The sequence below is a fragment of the Leptopilina boulardi genome, unplaced genomic scaffold (assembly GCF_019393585.1).
Source record: "Leptopilina boulardi isolate dan_hultmark-lab unplaced genomic scaffold, ZJU_Lbou_2.1 LbouV2_341, whole genome shotgun sequence".
Classification (NCBI taxonomy): Eukaryota; Metazoa; Arthropoda; class Insecta; order Hymenoptera; family Figitidae; genus Leptopilina; species Leptopilina boulardi.
The window spans coordinates 6,215,068-6,236,219 of record NW_026137909.1 but is presented as its reverse complement, the minus strand read 5'-3'; the positions used below and the strand labels follow the sequence as shown (position 1 = coordinate 6,236,219).

Below are 21,152 nucleotides of genomic sequence, written 5' to 3'. Positions count from 1 at the left end.
CGAAACTTTTCGAAAAAGTTTTTGACACATGAAAAGTAGGTTATTTTTTTTCACAACTTCTTCCAAAGGTATATAGAAATAGTATGGAAATTGAATGAATGTTAAATAAATAATAAGATGATTGAATAAACAATTTTTATTCTTATTTATAGACAATATTTTTAACCCAACAAAATTTTTTATTTATTTTTTATTTTTATATAATATAATTTTTTCCGTTCTTCAAATTTTCCGTATTTAAAATTCAAAAACAAAGAATGTTTTTTTATGAAATTAAAAAATGTTAATTAAAAATTTAAAAATTTTTATTTTAATATCTAAAATAGGGAATATTTTTTTTTTTTTATCAAAATCATTTCACGAAACTTTCTATACTTTCAAGATAAATTTTCTTTAAAAAAAAAAAAATAGAAATTATTTCAATACATATTTTATACGAAATAGTCGGACAAATGTAAAAGAAATCAATTTGGTAAAAATATTACGATATTTAAGTAATAAAATATAAGAATTTGAATTTAAAAAAAAAAATTGAATTAAAATTAAAAGAAAAATTTTCTTCTACTTTGAAAAAGTATTTTAATAAAAAATGATAAAAAAAATGTTTTTTCTTTATTAAAAAAAAACTTGACACTGAATTAAATAATAAAGTAAATTTACTTTTCCCTTCGGATTATTTTGTTTTTTTTTTTAAATTCCTTTGTTTAAAATTAAAGAATGAATGAAATTACTAATGATTATATTCGACTATCTTGTCACGCACTACTGACATACTTTATAACTTCTCTTACACTTTTCTTTAAGGTGAATGAATTTGTGAATCACTTCGCAATAATTTCCTGATAAATATATTTATTTCTTGAACGGACGCGATTAAAAATTTTAAATAAATAAAACAAAATAATTAAAAATAATCCTATGTTTATTAAATACAGTAAATCAATTTATTATTTACAATACTCGGAATGTACAACATTATAAAAAAAAAAAATAATAATAATAAAAAAAATGCAACTTATTTCGATTTTTACAGTGTAAAATGAGACTAATTGTCTTTTTCTGAATTTAAGTATCATTATTTATTATTATTTTCTATTATTTATTATATTTAGTATTTATTATTATTATTTTTTTTATGTATTAGATTTATTTTTTTCCATTGTGTACCTACATATTACAAAGTTTTACAATTTTGTTATTATTATTTTCTATTATTTATTATTTTTATTATTTATTATTATTATTATTATTATTATTTTTATCGGGTATTATTTTTTTCTATTATTCTATTTATTTTCCATAAAGAATCTTATTGTTATAAAACTCAGAATATTTATAATTAATAGTTAATTATCAGGCCTCGAATTATACGACTTTTTCCGACTTTTTTTGACTTATTTTAATAAAATGCGACTTTTTCGACTTTTTTTTACATTTTTTTTTACAAAATTTTTAAACAAAATACGTTTTTTTTAGTATGAAATTCATATCTTCTTCAGATCTTTTTTATTTCAATTATTTAACAAATTTTTAACTAAAATTCTTCGCTAAATTAATTATTTTTAATAATTTTAATGAAATTCTTCACAAATTCAATTATCTTAAACTATTTTTTTTCAATTAAAATTTTTATGAAATTTAATAATTGTTTATAATTTAAAAAAAAAATTAGCAAATTAAATTATCAAAAAATTTTAATTCGTAATCACTTAAAATTTAATTATTTCTAAAATTTTCAATCTAAAATTTTTTGAAATTTAATAATTTCAATTATTTTTAATGATTTTTATAATATTTTTCGAAAATTCAACTATCTGAAACCATTTTTTTTTTGGCTTAAAAAGTTTTTAAATTATTGTATTTTTGTCTGTAATTTCTAATAAATTTTTTATTGAAATCATTAAAAATTTGAAATTTAAAATCACTTCAAGTTGAATTAATTTCAAAAATCAAAATATTGTAAATCTTTGAAAATTCAATTACTTTTAAAAAATATCTAAAATAATTTGATAAATTATTTTTTATTTCTGTAAAATTTAATTATTATTGTCTAAAAAATTAAGAAAATCTTTTGAAATTTAATTATTTTTAAAAATTTCAACTTTAACTCTTTCCATAATTATTATTATTTAAAAAAAAAAATTTTTATTTAAAAATCTGTAAAACTTGATTATTGCCTGAAATTTTTTTTTACCATCAAAAACTAAAAACTATGACAACATTTTTAATTCAAATAAATTGCTTAAATTAGATTTGAAAAAAATTATAAAAATTAAATTTTAAGAGTTTTTTTTTTTTAGAAATTTGTTCTACTTAAATGAAATTTTGATAATTTCTCTTACAATTAGTTCGATTCTGAAATATTTGAAATAAATTTTCTTAATAATATTCATTATAAAATTATTCTCATTACAGAAGTAATAAAATGAATTTAATATCAAATAACATTAGTTTTTCAAAGTAAAATATTCATGAACCAATTAAATTTTGTTAAAATAAAGAAAATCGACTTTTTCTTAAGTTTTTTTGATAATTGAATATAATTTTAATTATTTAATTGAATAATGAAGATATTTTTGAATTATTTGATTAAATATTGAGATTTACTGCGGTTTCAATTTTCAAGTAAAATGAGAGAATTTTTTGTTCTTGTCCCGTAAAAAACTTGAATGTTTATTTATATTTAAAATTAATTTTCCTTTTTTTTACATAATTTAAAAATTATTTTTTACTTTAAAAATACTATATGAATTCTAGCATAAAAAGTAGAATAAAAAAATGACACGCTCTATAGGGTGAGGAGGAGGAGGGAGACTTTTACAAATGTTACGGAATATGTGTAATAGATATCGGAAATCCTGCATTAATTTATTATTACATATCAATTCTTTTGTTAATAATAAACTGTCCTTGAATTATAATGTGAAAACATATTTATAACAAAACTTGATGAATTATAATAATTATATTTTTTTTTATATATTAAAATAGAAAATAATATATATATACCTTCTAATTTAATTATATTTTAAAATAAATTTTCACTTGAATGAAAGTGCTCTATATAAATCTGAATTAGTGAAAAATTTTCCACTGAATTTAAATCAGTGAAACTTTTAATTTATATTTAAAAATGATTGCAGTAATAGACACGCAAGAAGGAGAAAATTTTGTTGAAACAATACGATCCAACAAAATGTGTGTTTTAAAAATACATCAATTTTTTTTTTTTATTTTTTCGTAAATTATTTGATTCAAATAATTCGGTTACTTGACTATTATCAAATAAATATTTACTTGAACCAAATAATTTTTATTTTAATTTTTGTAATTAAATAAATTGTATATTTGGACCAATAATTTCTGTATTTGAAATAAATACTATTTAATTGGCTCATATAAAAATTATTTGGTTCAAGTAAATATTATGTCTGTCCTTCTGTCCTAACTTGAAGTTGGCCTTTTCTGATTTCACGTGTTTTTTTTTGAATAGTAATCTTATGACGTGTCAAATTTTGACAATTCTTTTTCTCATTTTTGCCAAAGTTGTATAATTGTGTTTCCAAATTTCGGAATAAGTTTCTTTAAAATTCCAAATTCGAAAATTCAATTCACGAAGCTGAAGTACACAACGTTTACCAACGAAATTTTTTTTAAACTTGTATATTGATTCAAAAATTGTATACAAATACAAAAAATTTATGATGAGAAAAAAGATGCGCCAGGACTCGAACACAGGCCTCGAATCAACTTAAAGACACAAAAAAATCGTTTCAGTTGATTTATATTCCAAAAAAAAGTGGATTTGTTTTTTATTTTAACAAAAATATTTTACAGATTTTTAAATAAAAAAATTTTTTTTTTTAATAATAATCCTTTTCGAAGGGTTAAAGTTGAAATTTTTAAAAATAATTAAATTTCAAAAGATATTGTTAATTTTCAAACAATTATTAAATTTTACAGAACTAAAAATAATTTATCAAACAATTTTTGGAAAACATTTTTTAAATTTAATTGAATTTTCAAAGATTTAAAATTGAGATTTTTAAAATTAATTGTTTAAGTGTTTTGTAATTAAAATTTTAGATGATTTCACTGAAAATTTTATTAGAAAATGCGGACAAAATACAATAATTTGAAAATCATTTTTAATTGAAAAATGGTTTCAGATAGTTGAATTTTCAAAGAATATTATTAAAATAGTTAAAAATAATTGAATTTCCTTAGAGTTATAATTGAAATTATTAAATTTCAAAAAAAAAATTTTCGATGGAAAATTTTAGAATTAATTAAATTATAGATGCTTTTAAATTCAAATTATTGAAAATTCAATTAATTTTGAATTCAAATTTTTGAGAATAATGAAATTTTATTTGATTTTAAATTTGGAAAATAATTGAATTTCAGTTCATTTTGAATTGAAAATTTTGGGAAATAATTGAATTTTAATTGAAATTTTGGATAATAATTTAATTTAAGTTCATTTTTGATTGAAAATTTGGATAATTAATTTTGAATAGAAATTTTAGAAAATAATTGAATTTTATTTCATTTTAAATTGAAAACTTGGTAAATAATTAAATTGAAATTGAAAATTTTTAAAACTATTGAATTTTAGTTGATTTAGGATTGAAAATTTTGAAAATAATTAAATTTCAGTTGAAATTTGGAAAATAATTGAATTGTAGTTTATTGTGAATTGAAATTTTTGAAAATAATTGAATTTTAGTTGACTTTGAATTGAAAATTTTGAAAATAATTGAATATCAGTTCATTTTGAATTGAAAATTTTGAAAATAATTGATTTTCAATTGAAATTTTGAATAATAATTTAATTTAAGTTAATTTTTGATTGAAAATTTGGATAATTAATTTTGAATAGAAATTTTAGAAAATAATTGAATTTTATTTCATTTTAAATTGAAAACTTGGTAAATAATTAAATTGAAATTGAAAATTTTTAAAACTATTGAATTTTAGTTGATTTAGGATTGAAAATTTTGAAAATAATTAAATTAAATTGAAAAAGTAATTTTGATATAATTGAATTTGTGATGTATTTAATTAAAATTATTAAAAATAATTAATTTAGTGAAGAATCATTTTAGTTGAAAATTTGTTAAATAATTGAATTGAAGAAGATCTGAAGAAGATCTACATTTTATACTAAAAAAATGTATTTTATTTACATTTTTTTTCAAACGTAAAAAAAAATGTTGCATTTTATTAAAATAAGTCGATAAAAGTCGTATTTTTGAAAAAAGTCGGAAAAAGTCGTATAGGCCTGTAAACATATATAATTTTAATTATTATCATATAATATGTAATAATATTCTAATAAATTAAATTATTATTGACAATATTAATCTTTAATTTCTTTATAACAAACAATGAAATACTCAATTTGGCGCGCTTTCGCGCTTTTAATTTTGCCAGTTTATTTAATAAAGTAACGGAATATTTGAATCAAAATAAATTTTTTATTCTAATTTTCATTAAATTATTAAATAATTTGAAAATTGTCTTTAATTGAAATTTTTAAAGAATTTTAAAAGTGAACCTCAACAGAAAACAAAAAATAAAATAATTTTTTTACTGGAAAATTGATTTTTATTTAAATTGCCTTGACGAACGGAAACTTGAATTCAAAATATTATTTAATCGTCGATTTCGTATACTCATTGCGGGGCTTCACCTCTTTTGTGTCAAATAACGGATACCGTTCCAAAACGTGTTGGTATTCAAAGAAACAAACAAAAATATTTTTATTTACGTCCATTTTGAATAAAAAAAAAAAAAAATTGAAACGGTTAAAAAAAATATTCAACAATTCTGAAAAAATATATATTATAAATAAATAATTACGTTAGCTTTTCTCTCATGTTTGATATATATTTTTTTTCTTTTATATGCATATTTTTTTATAATTTAATTAATTAATTATTTAATAATTAAAAAAATTAATTTAATAATTTATAATTATAATAATTACGTCAACTTTTCTCTCGTGTTTGATATATTTTTTTTTTGTTTTATATTCATATTTTTTATAATTTTGATTATATTTATTATGACAAGATTAAATTTTGATACAGTTTATTTTTTTTATATATATAAAGAGGAAAAGAGAAAAAAAAAGAAAGAAAGAAAGAAAGTATTTTCTTGTTTGTGTCACGAGGAGGATTCGTTGAAAATTTGAAAGTTGGACATATTGAAAGGAAGTGGTAAAAGTCGTGTTTAGCGTATCGCGTGGGGGGAGAGAGGTGCGATACGGCGCGGTGAGACGATTCTCGAGGCGATTTCCGCGGTCCACCAGATTGAAGAGGATCCAGTGACTCAGTGTTCGCGCGGAGCGTGCTCGGTGTTGCTCATTTTTTTTTTCACGCCGTCCGCGTCCGTCCGCTCGTTTGAGTCCGTCCGGTTTTATTTTCCATTTTATTTTCACTACTATAAGCAAAAGGAAAATAAAAAAAAACAAACAAAACAACAACAACCGCTGAAAAAAGAGGCAGACAACGGCTGTGAAGAGAAGAGTTTAAAACTCTTCCTTTTTTTCAGGATTAAACACTGCCCAAAAAACTTTACAAGTAAATTTGCACAAATTTTATATATTTTTTTTTATTGTTATAAAACTAATAAAAGAAATTAGTTATTACAATTTATAATGAAAATTATTCACTCTTTTTGAAATAGAAATAAATCGTTTTTTTAGGATTTTACTTTCAAGTTCTTCGGCTATTATTATTTTTGATGAAATTGAGTTTCTTCAAAATTTTGAGATTATTTTACTTTACGAGTATGGTAAAAATTTTTAGAAACCGTTGCAATGATAAAAAATTGAATTATTTTGATCAATTTTTGTTGAAAATTTCAATTTTTTTTTTGTATTTTTGGTACAATAATTTTTTTTATTAATAATATAAAATTTGTAAAATTGAAATAAGTACAAAAAAATTGAAGATTTCAAACTTTTTTTTTATTTTGAATACAAGAATTAATACAACAATTTGAAAAATTCCAATAAATACCGATAATTGGAAATTTAAATTTTTTTGTATTTTTAATACAAGAATCAATACAAAAAATTAAAAACTTGAAATAAATACAAAGAAAATTGAAATTTTTCAACTTTTTTTCTATTTTTAATATAGAATTTGAATCAATTTAATTTTTAAGAATTTGAAAAATTTTAAATAAATACAGAAAATTAGAAATTTAAACTTTTTTTGTATTTTTAATATTTGTTTTCTAAATTCTTTATTTATAAATTTTTTTTTCTAAAATTTTTTTTCTATAATACTTGTTACTGTTAAATAATAATTTTTATCTTTCAATATATATATTTTGCCATATCACCTCTTAGTGTACATAGTAATTTTTTTTATCCAATAAAATATCGATTAAAAAAATATTATGTACAACAAAATTTTAAGCTGACAAATTTTTGTTTTGCAGAATTTTTATTTTTTACTCTTGTAATTAACATATGACTTTTAATTTACAAAATTTTAATTTAAACGAATTTTAATCTAACAGAATTCTCATCGAATTTTATGTGATTCAAATTTTTAAATGACAGAAATTTTAATTCACCGAATTTTAATTTGTCCGAATTTTTTATTATTTATACAAAATTTTTAATTGATAGAATTTTTATGACGCCAAATTTTCATTTGTCCGAAATTACAAATAGCCGAGCAAATAATCGACAGAAAGATGAATTTAAAAAAAAAAATCCAAAAATCGATCACTTCAATTTTTAGAAAAGTCACTTTTTAGACTTAATTTCAATTTTTTAGATTATTCCTTTCTAGTTACGTTATTTTTTACTATACATATTTGAAATATTGAAGAAAAATCGAATAAATTTCATGTATATGATTTTTTTTTATGTGTTAGAATGACGGAGAAAAAGGCATTTAAAAAATTATTCGGCCTTCTAAAAACGTTCAATTTAAAAAAATCGTAACTTCCATAATTTTTATTAAATCAAAAAATCAAAAAATACGTATTTTCTTATTTTTTATAGAAATTTCGAAAAAAAATTCCGAGATAAAAATTTTTTTTTTTTTTTGAATATAAATCTCACATTAATTAATTTATGACATGACCGAACAATAAATGCATTTTATACTATATTTTCGAATTGAGATAGTTTTCTCACTTTTTTTTTTTGCTATCGAATTTTTGTTTGGCAGAATTTTTATTTTAGTCATTTAATTTACATGACTTTTTAATTAAAAGAAATTTAATTTAATCGAATTTTAATTTATAATAACAGAATTTTCATTCAATCGAATTTTTTGTGATTCGAATTTTTAAATGACAGAAATTTCAATTCACCGAATTTTAACTTGTCCGACTTTTAAGTTGTACGAATTTTTAAGACGCCGAATTTTTTTTTTAATCGTAATTTCAAATGGCCGAACAAATAATCGACAGAAAAATTTCGGCGCAATTTTCAAAAATTGACCAATTACGATTTTCTGGATAATTTCTAATTGATCAATTTTTGAAAATTGCGCCGAAATCTTTCTGTCAATTCTTTGTTTGGCCATTTGTAATTTCGGACAAAATTCGTAAACTTAAAAATTTGAATAAATAAAAATTCGGACAAAGTAAAATTCGGTGAATTAGAATTTCTGTTATTTAAAAATTCGAATAAATAAAAATTCGTACAAAGTAAAATTCGGTGAATTGGAATTTCTGTTATTTAAAAATTCGATTCAAAGAGAATTCAGTGAAATTAAAATTTACTTAAATTAAAATTCGATTGAATGAAAAAATTCATTTTAATTACAAGACTATTAAAGAAAAATTCTGCCAAATAAAAATTCGGCAGCTAAAAATTGTGTTAAGTAAAAATTCGTATAAAAAGAAATTCTTGTCAAATGCTAATTCGAAAAATGAAAATTCGTCTAAAAAATAATTATTTTTAATAAAATTCTTTAAATTTTAAATTCTTGTGCGCCTCACAAAAATTTTGTTTCTCTTTGTATAATTATTTTTAATCGCAAAAATCACAAACATAACCTAAAAATTTTTCCCTCTAAAGGTCCCTTTTCTCGTGAAGCGTCAGCAATATATTAGAAAATATAATATCTTCTCGTATATAATATTGATAATATAATAAAAGCATATAGTTATATGGCGTATATATAAGTCTTGAGGGCATACTCAAAATGATATTATGATTATATGAAAAGAGTTTGAAAATTACTGCAACTGTTTTCTCGATAATGACTTTGAGACTTAGATAACTGTCTCTGGCGCGTCGTTAAAGCCAGGAGAGTATTCGCATTACCAAGTAATATTGTCGGATAAGCGATATACATACTAATACACCCCGTTGCGGGTGCATATCCGCCCTGTGGGAGTAGGTGTCCAAGATAGCGTATGTTTGTCCCCCTAAAGTGCTCTTGTAATAGCTACACACATATACATATATATATGTACCATCACACTGATGGCGAGAATGTGCGGTGCTTTTATAAGAATTTCTTTTTGCAATTATTCTTGCTTTTAATTACATACATACATATACATTCCTTTCTTTTTTCCTCTCATTTTTATTGGGGCGTATGAATTTTCCATAAAAATCATTAACTAAAATTTTCATTTTAAACCATTTTATTATTATTATTATTATTATTATTTTATTTGTTATATTATAAATTATTTTTTAGACGAATTTTCATTTTTTCGAAATAGCATTTGAGAAAATTTTTATTTTAAACGAATTATTTTATTAAACACCGTTTTTAGGTACCGAATTATTTTTCGTAACCAAAATAAAATTTAACCGAATTTGATTAAATATCCTTATAATCAAATTTTTATTATTTCAATTATTTTTAAATTAATTTTTACTCAAACAAAATTAAATTTAGCCGAATTTTTATTTTTTTATTAAATTAAATTCTCATTTAACAGAATTTGCAGTTTTTAAATTAATTTTTACTTAACCAAAATTGAATTTAGCCGAATTTTTATTCCACTAAATTTTAATGTAACCAAATTTTTATTTAAAAAAAATTAATTTAGCCGAATTTTTTCAGTTTTTAAATTAATTTTTACTTAAACAAAATTAAATTTAGCCGAATTTTTATTTGACTAAATTTTAATGTAACCGAATTTTTATTTTAAAAAAATTTAATTTAGCCGAATTTTTTATTTTTTCATTTAATCGAATTTGCAGTTTTAAAATTAGTTTTTTTTTAATAGAAATTAAATTTAGCCGAATTTTTATTTTTTTATTAAATTAAAATCTCATTTAACAGAATTTGCAGTTTTAAAATTCATTTTTACTTAACCAAAATTGAATTTAGCCGAATTTTTATTTGACTAAATTTTAATGTAATCGAATTTTTAATTTAAAAAAATTTAATTTAGCCGAATTTTTTATCTTTTCATTTAATTAAATTAGCAGGTTTTAAATTAATTTTTACTTAAACGAAATTAAATTTAGCCGAATTTTTATTTAATTAAATTTTATTTTAACAAAATATTTATTTTTTTAAAGACTGTTATCATATTTTAACAAATTTTTATTTATATAAATTTTTATTTAATCGAATTTGCAGTTTTAAAATTAATTTTTACTTAACCAAAATTGAATTTAGCCGAATTTTCATTTGACTCAATTTTAATGTAGCAAAATTTGCGTATAACTGAAATTTTTTTCAAATTTGTGATTCAATTTTATGAAATTGTTATATTAAACAAAGTTTTTTTTAAATCGAATTTGCAGCTTTTAAATTAATTTTTTTTAATAGAAATTAATAGCCAAATTTTTATTCTTTTATTAAATTAAATTCTCATTTAACAGAATTTGCAGTTTTAAAATTCATTTTTACTTAACCAAAATTGAATTTAGCCGAATTTTTATTTGACTAAATTTTAATGTAACCGAATTTTTATTTAAAAAAAAAATTATTGTAACCGAATTTTTATTTTAAAAAAATTTAATTTAGCCGAATTTTTTACTTTTTCAATTTAATCGAATTTTCATTAATTTTTACTTAGGCAATATTTAATTTAGCCGAATTTTAATTTGACTTAAATTTTTTATTTTTTTATTCAAAATTCTTATTAAATTTTATTATTGGCAGCTTTTAAATTAATTTTTATTTAGCAGAAAGTAAATATAGCCGAATTTTTTTATTAAATTTGGCTATAATCAAATTTTTTTATTTTAATCCAAATTGCAGCTTTAAAATTAATTTTTTACCTAATCAAAATTAAATTAAGCCGAATTTTTATGCCAACTAAATTATGTTATAACCGAATTTTTATTTAATTGAAATTTCAGTTTAATAATTAATTTTTACTTATACAAAATTAAATTTTAACCAAGTTTCTTGTGATTAAATTTTAATTTTACCAAATTCGCATTTAAAAAAATTTTTCATGTATTATTTAGATTAATTTTTCATGAAAAAATCATGAAATTTTTTAAATATAAAATTTGTAAAAAGTCTATTAGCAAAAAAAAAAGAAAATGAAAATAAATAATACAAAATAGGAAAAAAAAATTTAATTAAAAATTAAATTAAAGAAAAATATATAAGCAAAATAAAATCTTCCTTAATTTTTTAATTAATAACTAAAACTATAATTAATGCTGATATTTTTAATCTACTATTATTAAAACAATTATAAATTTGATATCTAATGCTAATTTGATGACGTTCAACATGTCAAGGAATCAAATTAACAGTAACAGTCCTGTGTCTTTAAAAATAATTCTATTTTTGACAAAATTATGTTAATCAATTCGGAACATTGACGAAAGTGTAAATGTCGAATTTTTATTTGTCCGAAATTACAAATAAACGAACAAACAATCGACAGAAAGATTTCGGAGTAATTGTTGAAAATTGACCAATCACAATTTTTTTTTTTTTTGATGATTTCTAATTGGTAAATTTTTGAAAATTGCTCCGAAATATTTCTGTCGATTGTTTATTCGGCCATTTGTAATTTCGGACAAAATTCGGTGTCATAAAAATTCGGACAAATAAAAATTCGATGAATTTAAAAAATTCGATTGTATGAGAATTCTGTTAAATTAAAATTTCCTTAAATTAAAATTCATTTAAATAAAAAGTCAAGTATAATTACAAGACTATAAAATAAAAATTCTGCCAAACAAAAATTCAGAAGATCAAAAAAATTTTTTTAAGTAAAAATTCGTATAAAACATAATAAAAAAAAAAATTCTGTCAAATGATAATTCGAAAAATTGTAAATTTATGTAAAAAATAATTATTTCTAATAAAAATTATTTAAAATGAAAATTTTAACTAATGATTTTTTTTTAGGGGGGGGGGATATTTATGCGCCTCATTGAAACTCGTTCATATGGAATATAAAAAAATTTTTTCAGCTTTAATTAAATTAATTTTTGATAATAATGAAATAATTAATTATATTAACTAAATTTTTATAAAATATATATGTGAAATAAAAAATTGGTAATAATTTAAAATACAAGGTCTCTTTATATTCTCTAAAATGAGACAAAAGAGGTAGAACAGATATGGCAGAACGTGTCAAAAATAACTGTCCTCAAGCAATGTTCACAATTATTATCGGACCATTTACATAGAATCGATCACCACTTTTCACACGTATATTTTCTATTTCAAGCAGATCTTCAAAAATAATTAGGTCAGCGCATGCTTATTGCTTATAATTATCCACAATTGATATATATACATGATAAATGCGATATCAATTTTTCATTGCGAGTACGAAACAAAATATATTCAATTTTATTTATCCTTAGATGAAAAAAAAAAAAAAAAAAAAAAAAAAACAATACGTATGTACCTAGAAAAGACAAAAAAAAATATCTCTCAATTATCACTGTTATAATAAATATTTTTGTATTTCAATTAAAAGAAAATAAAAATTTACTTTTTTTCCATTACCTTTTTTTTCTCTCCCACATTCAATATTGAATCGATCGTTACAATAACTACCCAGTTAAATTTTTTGTCAATTGCTTTTCTTTTTCTTCTATTATAAATATATGTTTTTTGAAAAAAAAATTAATGAGAAAAATAAATTACGAGAATAAATATATTATTGATTTAATTTTTTTTTTTTTGCAAAATTACCGATATTCGAATTTATATAATACAGGTACATAATAATTTTACTTTGCATTAATCTCATTTTTGAGAGGAATTTTAAGTGATTCGAATTTTTAAATAACAGAATTTTCAATTCACCGAATTTTTATTTTTCACTAATTTTAATTCGCACAAATAAAACGTCGAATTTCGGTCTGAAATTTTAAATTGTCCGAATAAAAAATCGATAGAAAAATTTCGACGTGAATTTTTTCATAATAATTTTTGATTGGTTTTAATTTTTAAATTTTAAAGGCGAAATGATCGAATATTTCCAATTTCGGACAATTATATAAAAATTCGGACAAATGAATATTCGCTTATTTAAAGATTTTGGGCATTTAAAAATTCGAATCACTTAAAATTAGTCTATTAAATGAGAATTCTACTCAATTAACATTCGCTGGTTAAGTTAAAAAATAGTAAATTTAAAAAGGTTGGGATAATTTTGGAAAAATAAAAAAAATTATGAGAAATTTTTTTTTCGGTTACTTTTTTACTATTAATATTTTTGTTAATTTTCTGTCATCGTTGGAATAAAAAAAAATGAAAGCTTAAAGGTTGCGTCGCTTTTTGTCTTCGCGCGCTTCCTTTATATTCTTAAAATGTAAAAAAGCTCTTTCAAATTTCGCCTACTCTTCATTTTTTAGCGCGGAAAGCACAAGCTGTTGAGCTGACTCTCAGACTCTCTCTCTCTCTCTATGTGCTCCGATCCCTTAAAACTCTAATAACAGTCTTCTATAGTCATTATAAAGTCTTTTCTGTACTTACTATATCTGCAGACACCTATTTTTTTTTTTATTATTTTTTTTATAGGCTTGAGAGGAGTAAACGTTTTGAAATAATCTTTTCCCTCTGATGGGAAAAGCAGCAATAAAGCTGAAAATTAGTAATTAATCGATCTTTGTGTCTGATAAAATAACAATTTGAAACATAATAATAATAATTATAACTATAATAGTTATAATTATATAATAATAAAATAAATAAACACGCAAGAAGGAGAAAATTTGTTGAAACAATACGATCCAACAAAATGTGTGTTTTAAAAATACAATAAATTTTTTTTATTTTTTCGTAAATTATTTGATTCAAATAATTTGGTTACTTGACTATTATTAAATAAATATTTACTTGAATCAAATAATTTTTATTTTAATTTTTGTAATTAAATAAATTGTATATTTGGACCAATAATTTCTGTATTTGAAACAAATACTATTTAATTGGCTCATATAAAAAATATTTGGTTCAATTAAATATTTATTTAATAAAGTAACCGAATATTTGAATCAAATAAATTTTTTATTCTAATTTTCATTAAATTATTATATAATAATAAAATGCTTGGTCTGTCCTTCTGTCCTAAAATTTCGTACAAGATAGTAATTTGAAAAAAATTTATTTTTAAAAATTAATTTTTAAGGTATCAGGGGCCAATGACTAAATTTTAATGTAACCGAACTTTTATTTTAAAAAAAATTTAATTTAGCCGAATTTTTTATTTTTTCATTTTGCAGTTTTTAAATTAATTTTTACTTAAACAAAATTAAATTTAGCCGAATTTTTATTTGACTAAATTTTAATGTAACCGAATTTTTATTTAAAAAAAATTTAATTTAGCCGAATTTTTTATTTTTCATTTAATCGAATTTGCAGTTTTAAAATTAATTTTTACTTAACCGAAATTGAATTTAGCCGAATTTTCATTTGACTAAATTTTAATGTAACAAAATTTGCGTATAACTGAATTTTTATTTTTTTTACAAATTTGTTATTCAATTTTATGAAATTTTTCTATTTAACAAAGTTTTTGTTTAATCGAATTTGCAGCTTTTAAATTAATTTTTTTTAATAGAAAGAAATAGCCAAATTTTTATTCTTTTATTCAATTAAATTCTCATTTAACACAATTTGCAGTTTCAAAATTAATTTTTACTTAACCAAAATTGAATTTAGCCGAATTTTTATTTGACTAAATTTTAATGTAACCGAATTTTTATTTTAAAAAAATTGCCAAAGTTGTATAATTGTGTTTCCAAATTTCGAAATAAGTTTCTTTAAAATTCCAAATTCGAAAATTCAATTCACGAAGCTGAAGTACACAACGTTTACAAACGAAATTCTTTTTAAAGTTGTATATTGATTCAAAAATTGTATACAAATACAAAAAATTTATGATGAGAAAAAAGATGCGCCAGGAAATTTCGTACAAGATAGTAATTTGAAAAAAATTTATTTTTAAAAATTAATTTTTAAGGTATCAGGGGCCAATGAATACCTATTAAATATTAATTATAAAAACACAGGCCTCGAATCAACTTAAAGACACAAAAAAGTCGTTTTAGTCGATTTATATTCCAAAAAAAAGTGGATTTGTTTTTTATTTTAACAAAAATATTTTACAGATTTTTAAATGAAAAAATTTTTTTTTAATAATAATCCTTTTCGAAGGGTTAAAGTTGAAATTTTTAGAAATAATTAAATTTACAAAGATATTGTTAATTTTCAAAGAATTATTAAATTTTACAGAACTAAAAATAATTTATCAAACAATTTTTGGAAAACATTTTTTAAATTTAATTGAATTTTCAAAGATTTAAAATTGAGATTTTTAAAATTAATTGTTTAAGGGGACTTCTGGTTTAGAATTACAAAAAAAACGATTTTTTTTTTTTTTGCTTAAAAATGTTCCATAGTATCATAGAATTACTGTCCCAAAACGTTTTTTAAAAAATATGTACAAAAACAAAAGTTATAACAATATTTATGACGGTATGTATTTCAACAACAATCTACAGTTATCTTATTTACATATTTGGTGTTCCTCTTTTATTGATATTAGCTTGAAACATGTTACTCGAGGGTTTTTGGGGTCGCTGATTACGAATTTGATGTCAGTTTTTGAAAATACAAAATGGCGGATCCAATATGGCGGACGAAAAAATAAAAATTCAACCGGATTTGCTTAAAACTTGTTACTCGGGGGTTTTTGGGGTCGCTGATTACGAATTTGATGTCAGTTTTTGAAAATACAAAATGGCGGATCTAATATGGCGGACAAAGATTAAGAAATTAATTAGATTTAGTTGAAAATGGTTACTTGTGGCCTTTTGAGATTGCTAGTTATGAATATAGGCACAAAACATTAACGTTCTAGGAACATCAAATTCGTAATCAGCGACCCCAAAAACCCCCGAGTAGCAAGTTTTAAGCAAATCCGGTTGAATTTTTATTTTTTCGTCCGCCATATTGGATCCGCCATTTTGAATTTTCAAAAACGGACATCAAATTCGTAATCAGCGACCCCAAAAACCCCCGAGTAACAAGTTTTAAGCAAATCCGGTTGAATTTTTATTTTTTCGTCCGCCATATTGGATCCGCCATTTTGGATTTTCCAAAACGGACATCAAATTCGTAATCAGCGACCCCAAAAACAGCGGGATACGAAGTTCTGTTGTAATAAAAAGTTGTTTGATATTCATGACTCAATGAATTATGTTATGAAAACTTTGAACGCGTTTTTCTCGAAAACTCATTTTTCAAACTGGTACAGAGCTTTTCTCGAAATCTACCGAACCGATTTTGAAATCCCAAAAATTTTTCGATTCTTTATTTAAAAAACTGGTGCCTAAACCTCTAAAAACTCATATTTCTACCCCCTGTGTTTTTATATGGAGGTAAATTGACCCAAAAACACGGCGTTTTTGCGAGTTTTTGAGAAAAATGTACATAAAAAATAAAAAAACGTTTAAAAAAAATCGTTTTTGAGGTTTAGGCACAAGAATAAATCCTTATGAAGAGATTCCCGTTTGGAACTTGAATTTATGTATTACAGGTTGCCCGGAATCTAACGTACCAAAAAAAAGGTATCTTTTGGAAGACGCCACCTACAACTATGAAATTGAACTAAATACACTCAAACATATTTTTTAAATTTTCTCTACGCAATGTGCTACAATGTCCAAAAATAGTTTTTACAATTTCTTTAATACTGTTCTTACAATAAAAGTTTTAAAACCTTCCTTTTTTGTCAATTCTAAACCAGAAAGTCCCCTTAAGTGTTTTTCTTAGAATGATAAGAGGGTATTCGAGTAAAGTAAAACGTGATTAATTAAACTTGATATATTTGGATTTGAACAAGAATCAAAATCAATAGATATTACCACGCATGGATGCGACCAGCGAACTAAACTCACAGCAACTTATGCGTTAATGTATCACATGACATTTCTTAAGTTTCCTATTGGTTCAAAAAGTAAAGTGATTTTGCGCATGACATTAATATTTGAAAGAGTGATATAAAATCTTAATAGTGTAGTATGAAAGGAGAGACGTTTAGCACTCCCCTATAGACAAGGATGGAACACAAATAATGGAAAGGGCACAAACTTTCCAACATTTTTTTGGAATTCTAAAGAAAATAATCTTAATATAACTTTAGTTTTGGTGTCCTGGTCATTTGGGTATCCCCGGTAATGAAATAGCGGATTCCTTATAGCACGATCAGCTACTCAAGAAGGTATTTTTCAAAATATTCCTTTATATCTTTTTCTGATTTGTGGCCTTCAATTTTTTCTGAATCTTATAATTTAGTTTGTAATTATTGATTAAATCATTCTAATGTTAATAATAAGGGCCTTTATTATTTTCAAAATTTTTTCTCGGACTCTTCTTTAAAACCTTTGGTTTTGGAAGTCTAAATATAATAGAAAAACAATATAGTTACTATTTCAAGACTTCGATCTAATCATTATAATTTGCCAGCTAGTCTAGCAATAGGAAAAATTTTATTAATTCAGCTTCTTGTTTATCATGTGGTAATGAATCACATGATATTAATCATGTTCTTTGGGAGTGTCCTCACTATTCAACTTATAGATCTGATTTTTTCTAAAAAACCTTGTTAAATACAAAATTTACCCTCCATATTCATTTGAACTTATTTTAAAGAATCCTCTTCCTCATATCCTTTTGTTAATTATTGATTTTCTTAATTCTAATAATATTTCTATATAACTTACTTTTATCTTTAATTTAATTTTAAATTTAAATTTATTTATCGCGCTTTTGCTTTATATATATGTAATATATAACCTCTTAGTCTTTTTCCCTTCAAATTTTATTGATTAACCAATCAGTATATAACTTTCTATCATTGCCGTGGCCAGATAGGTCGCCTTGCTTTTGCATTATGTTCCATGTGAACAGACCTAAGGCTATTTTCCTCCTGTGAATTACACCGTCCGACAAAATTCAACTTTTTTTTTCCCACATGAAAAAATCAATGATTTTCAGAAACTAGGACCAAAAAAAAGATACCCGTGTCTGTCCGTTTTGCTAGATCAGGTCATTTTTTGCTTTTAGAGGTAAAAACAGCCCTTAAATGAAAGGTGATAGGAAATCTTGTACAAATTAATAATTTTTTATGAAACCTGGTATCTCGGGGTTTTCCGGGTCGCTGATTACGAATCTGATGTCAGATTTTCAAAATTCAAAATGGCGGATCCAATATGGCGGTCGAAATTTATAAAAATTCATCAATTCATTTGAAAGTTGTTACTTAGGGGTTTTTTGGGTCGCTGATTACGAATATGATGTCAGATTTTCAAAATTCAAAATGGCGGATCCAATATGGCGGTCGAAATTTATAAAAGTTCATCGAATTTACTTGAAACTTGTTACTTTAAGGTTTTTGGGGTCGCTGATAACGAATATGATGTCATATTTTGAAAATTCAAAATGGCGGATCCAATATGGCGGTCGAAATTTATAAATATTAATTATTTTTTATAATTTTCTCAGTTTTTTTTTTTGATACAACTAATTCGATACAGAAAGAATAAATTAGCTTCAAACATTAATAAATTATAAATTTTTACGTTTAACCTAAAAATTCACATTTTATTCTGCAAAATAAATACCATTTTTGCAAATCCTGCTGTTGTGGTAATTTTTTCCTTAAAGAATAATATAATCTTAATTTTTTAAGTCATAATATTAAAATTTAAATAACTCATGAATTTTCAAGTAAAAACACGTAATTTTTTTTGGTTTTTATTTTTCACAATTTTTTTTAACTATCTTGAAATAAATTAATCCCTGGTAAAACTAATAAAATTTAAAAAAAACACATCATAAGCTAAGCTCAAATTAAATTTTTGTGCAAAAATATTCAATACCGGCTGGTACAATAGTTTAAATACGTCGGGTCCAGTAGACCCACTGTGTGATTTACGTTCGAATTGTGTCAGTTAAGGGTTAAAATTGTTATTAAATTTTATCAAATTGTTTCAATAAATATAAATTTTTTAAAAATAAAAATTATCTTAAATCCAAATTTGATGTAAAAAATTCGGTTAAATAAAAATTATTTATATTAAAATAATAATTCAGTTAAATAAAAATTTCTTTGATATAAAAATTCGGTATAATATAAAATTATATTTTGTAAAATTCTCTCCTTGATAAAAAAAATTTAATAATTTGAAATTTTCGGGTTGAGAATCGAATTTCAAAATTTGACCTTAATATGGGTGATTATTATTTATTAGTTTTTTTTAAAGTCAAAATGGTAATTTTAAAGTAATGCAAATCTTAGCAATATTATTAAAAAGCAAAATATCCTGTAAAAAAATAATTTATTATAATAAAAAGTAGGGGGGAGGGAGATCAGGACAAAACCGGGTACCCTTGCTTTTCAATGACAGATATATATTTCAATTTGTGTCAACCTTCACATACATCTTTTATATTATATTGCAGATCCCAACTTCATAATAATTATAAAAATGTCATTGAAATTTTTTTTTTTATTTATTTATGTACGATTTTAAAAGTTTGCGATTAATTTTAACAAATTTCAATTATTAACAAAAATACAGGCATTAATAAAACTTTTTTTTTTTTTAGAAAATTGCAAATAATTTTATAATAAATACAAAATTTTTTTCGGAATATTTATTATCGAAATTTCGACTCTAGAAGATAGAATTAAAGTAAGAAATAAAAATTTATTCTCATTTCTTATGCTTTACAAAACTGTTTTGTAAATCACGCGAGAATTTTATTTGAATCGAATTTTTTTAAATGACAGAAATTCCAATTCACCGAATTTTTATTTATACGAATTTTTAATTGATATAATTTTTAAGACGCCGAATTTTCATTTGTCCGAAATTACAAATGACCGAATAAACAATCGACATCAAAGATTTCGGCGCAATTTTCAAAAATTGACCAATCACGAATTTTCTTGCTAATTTCTAATTGGACAATTTTTCAAAAATTGCGCCGAAATCTTTCTATCTATTGTTTATTCGGACAATTTTGTAATTTCGGACAAATGAAAATTCGGTGTCTTAAAAATTATATCAATTAAAAATTCGTATAAATAAAAATTCGAACAAATAAAAATTCGAACAAATTAAAATTCGGTGAATTCGGTAGCTAAAAATTTTGTTATATAAAAATTCATATAAATAGAAATTCTATCAAATGCTAATTCCAAAAATGAAAATTCGTCTAAAAAATAATTTCTTATAAAATTCTTTGAAAAAAAAATTCTAATTAATGATTGTTATGGGATAATCATGTGATCTAAACTTAGAATTTTTTTTTTGCATTTATTCAAGATTACAAAAAAGTTTTGTAAAAATTTAGCGAAATTTAGTTAAAATTTTTTTTTTCCGTTTTGAATCTTGCCGAATTATTTTTTTTCCCTATATTTATTGAATTTCATTCGTCTATAAGAGAAAAGTATGTAACTATTAAAAAAATGCATAATTCCCCATTACATTGTATAACACCAGATAATTATTGTCTATACATTCAATTTACATATAAATATACAATTTATGTGGTAAAAAAAACAGTGATGTAAAGGAGATCATCGCGAGAAGAATGGATGATATTTTCTTCTTTCTTGAAATAGTATTATTACGTCTATTTACTTGTTACATAAAACTGTTTAAGATCTGTATTGCAGTTTCTTTTTATGACGTTATAAATAAA

The 21,152-nt window shown here is 22.0% G+C and overlaps 1 protein-coding gene and 1 non-coding gene across 5 annotated transcripts in view; both read left to right on the top strand.

Moving 5' to 3' along the window:
• Positions 1 to 6,299: 6,299 nt before the first annotated feature.
• The window catches only part of LOC127285834 (carboxypeptidase M), a 56,067-nt gene continuing 41,214 nt past the window's right edge, over positions 6,300 to 21,152 (top strand). The window contains exon 1 of one of the 4 annotated variants that reach the window (XR_007843637.1): positions 6,300 to 6,587. The gene's annotated coding sequence lies outside the window, so the exon portion shown is untranslated. Of the gene's footprint in view, positions 6,588 to 17,481; positions 17,662 to 21,152 lie in introns of those variants that run through there. The other 3 variants (XM_051312038.1, XM_051312040.1, XM_051312039.1) reach the window with 3 other exon arrangements.
• On the top strand, positions 17,455 to 17,547 carry LOC127285872 (U6atac minor spliceosomal RNA). The gene has a single exon (XR_007843663.1). It is a non-coding gene; the product is annotated as a U6atac minor spliceosomal RNA (small nuclear RNA).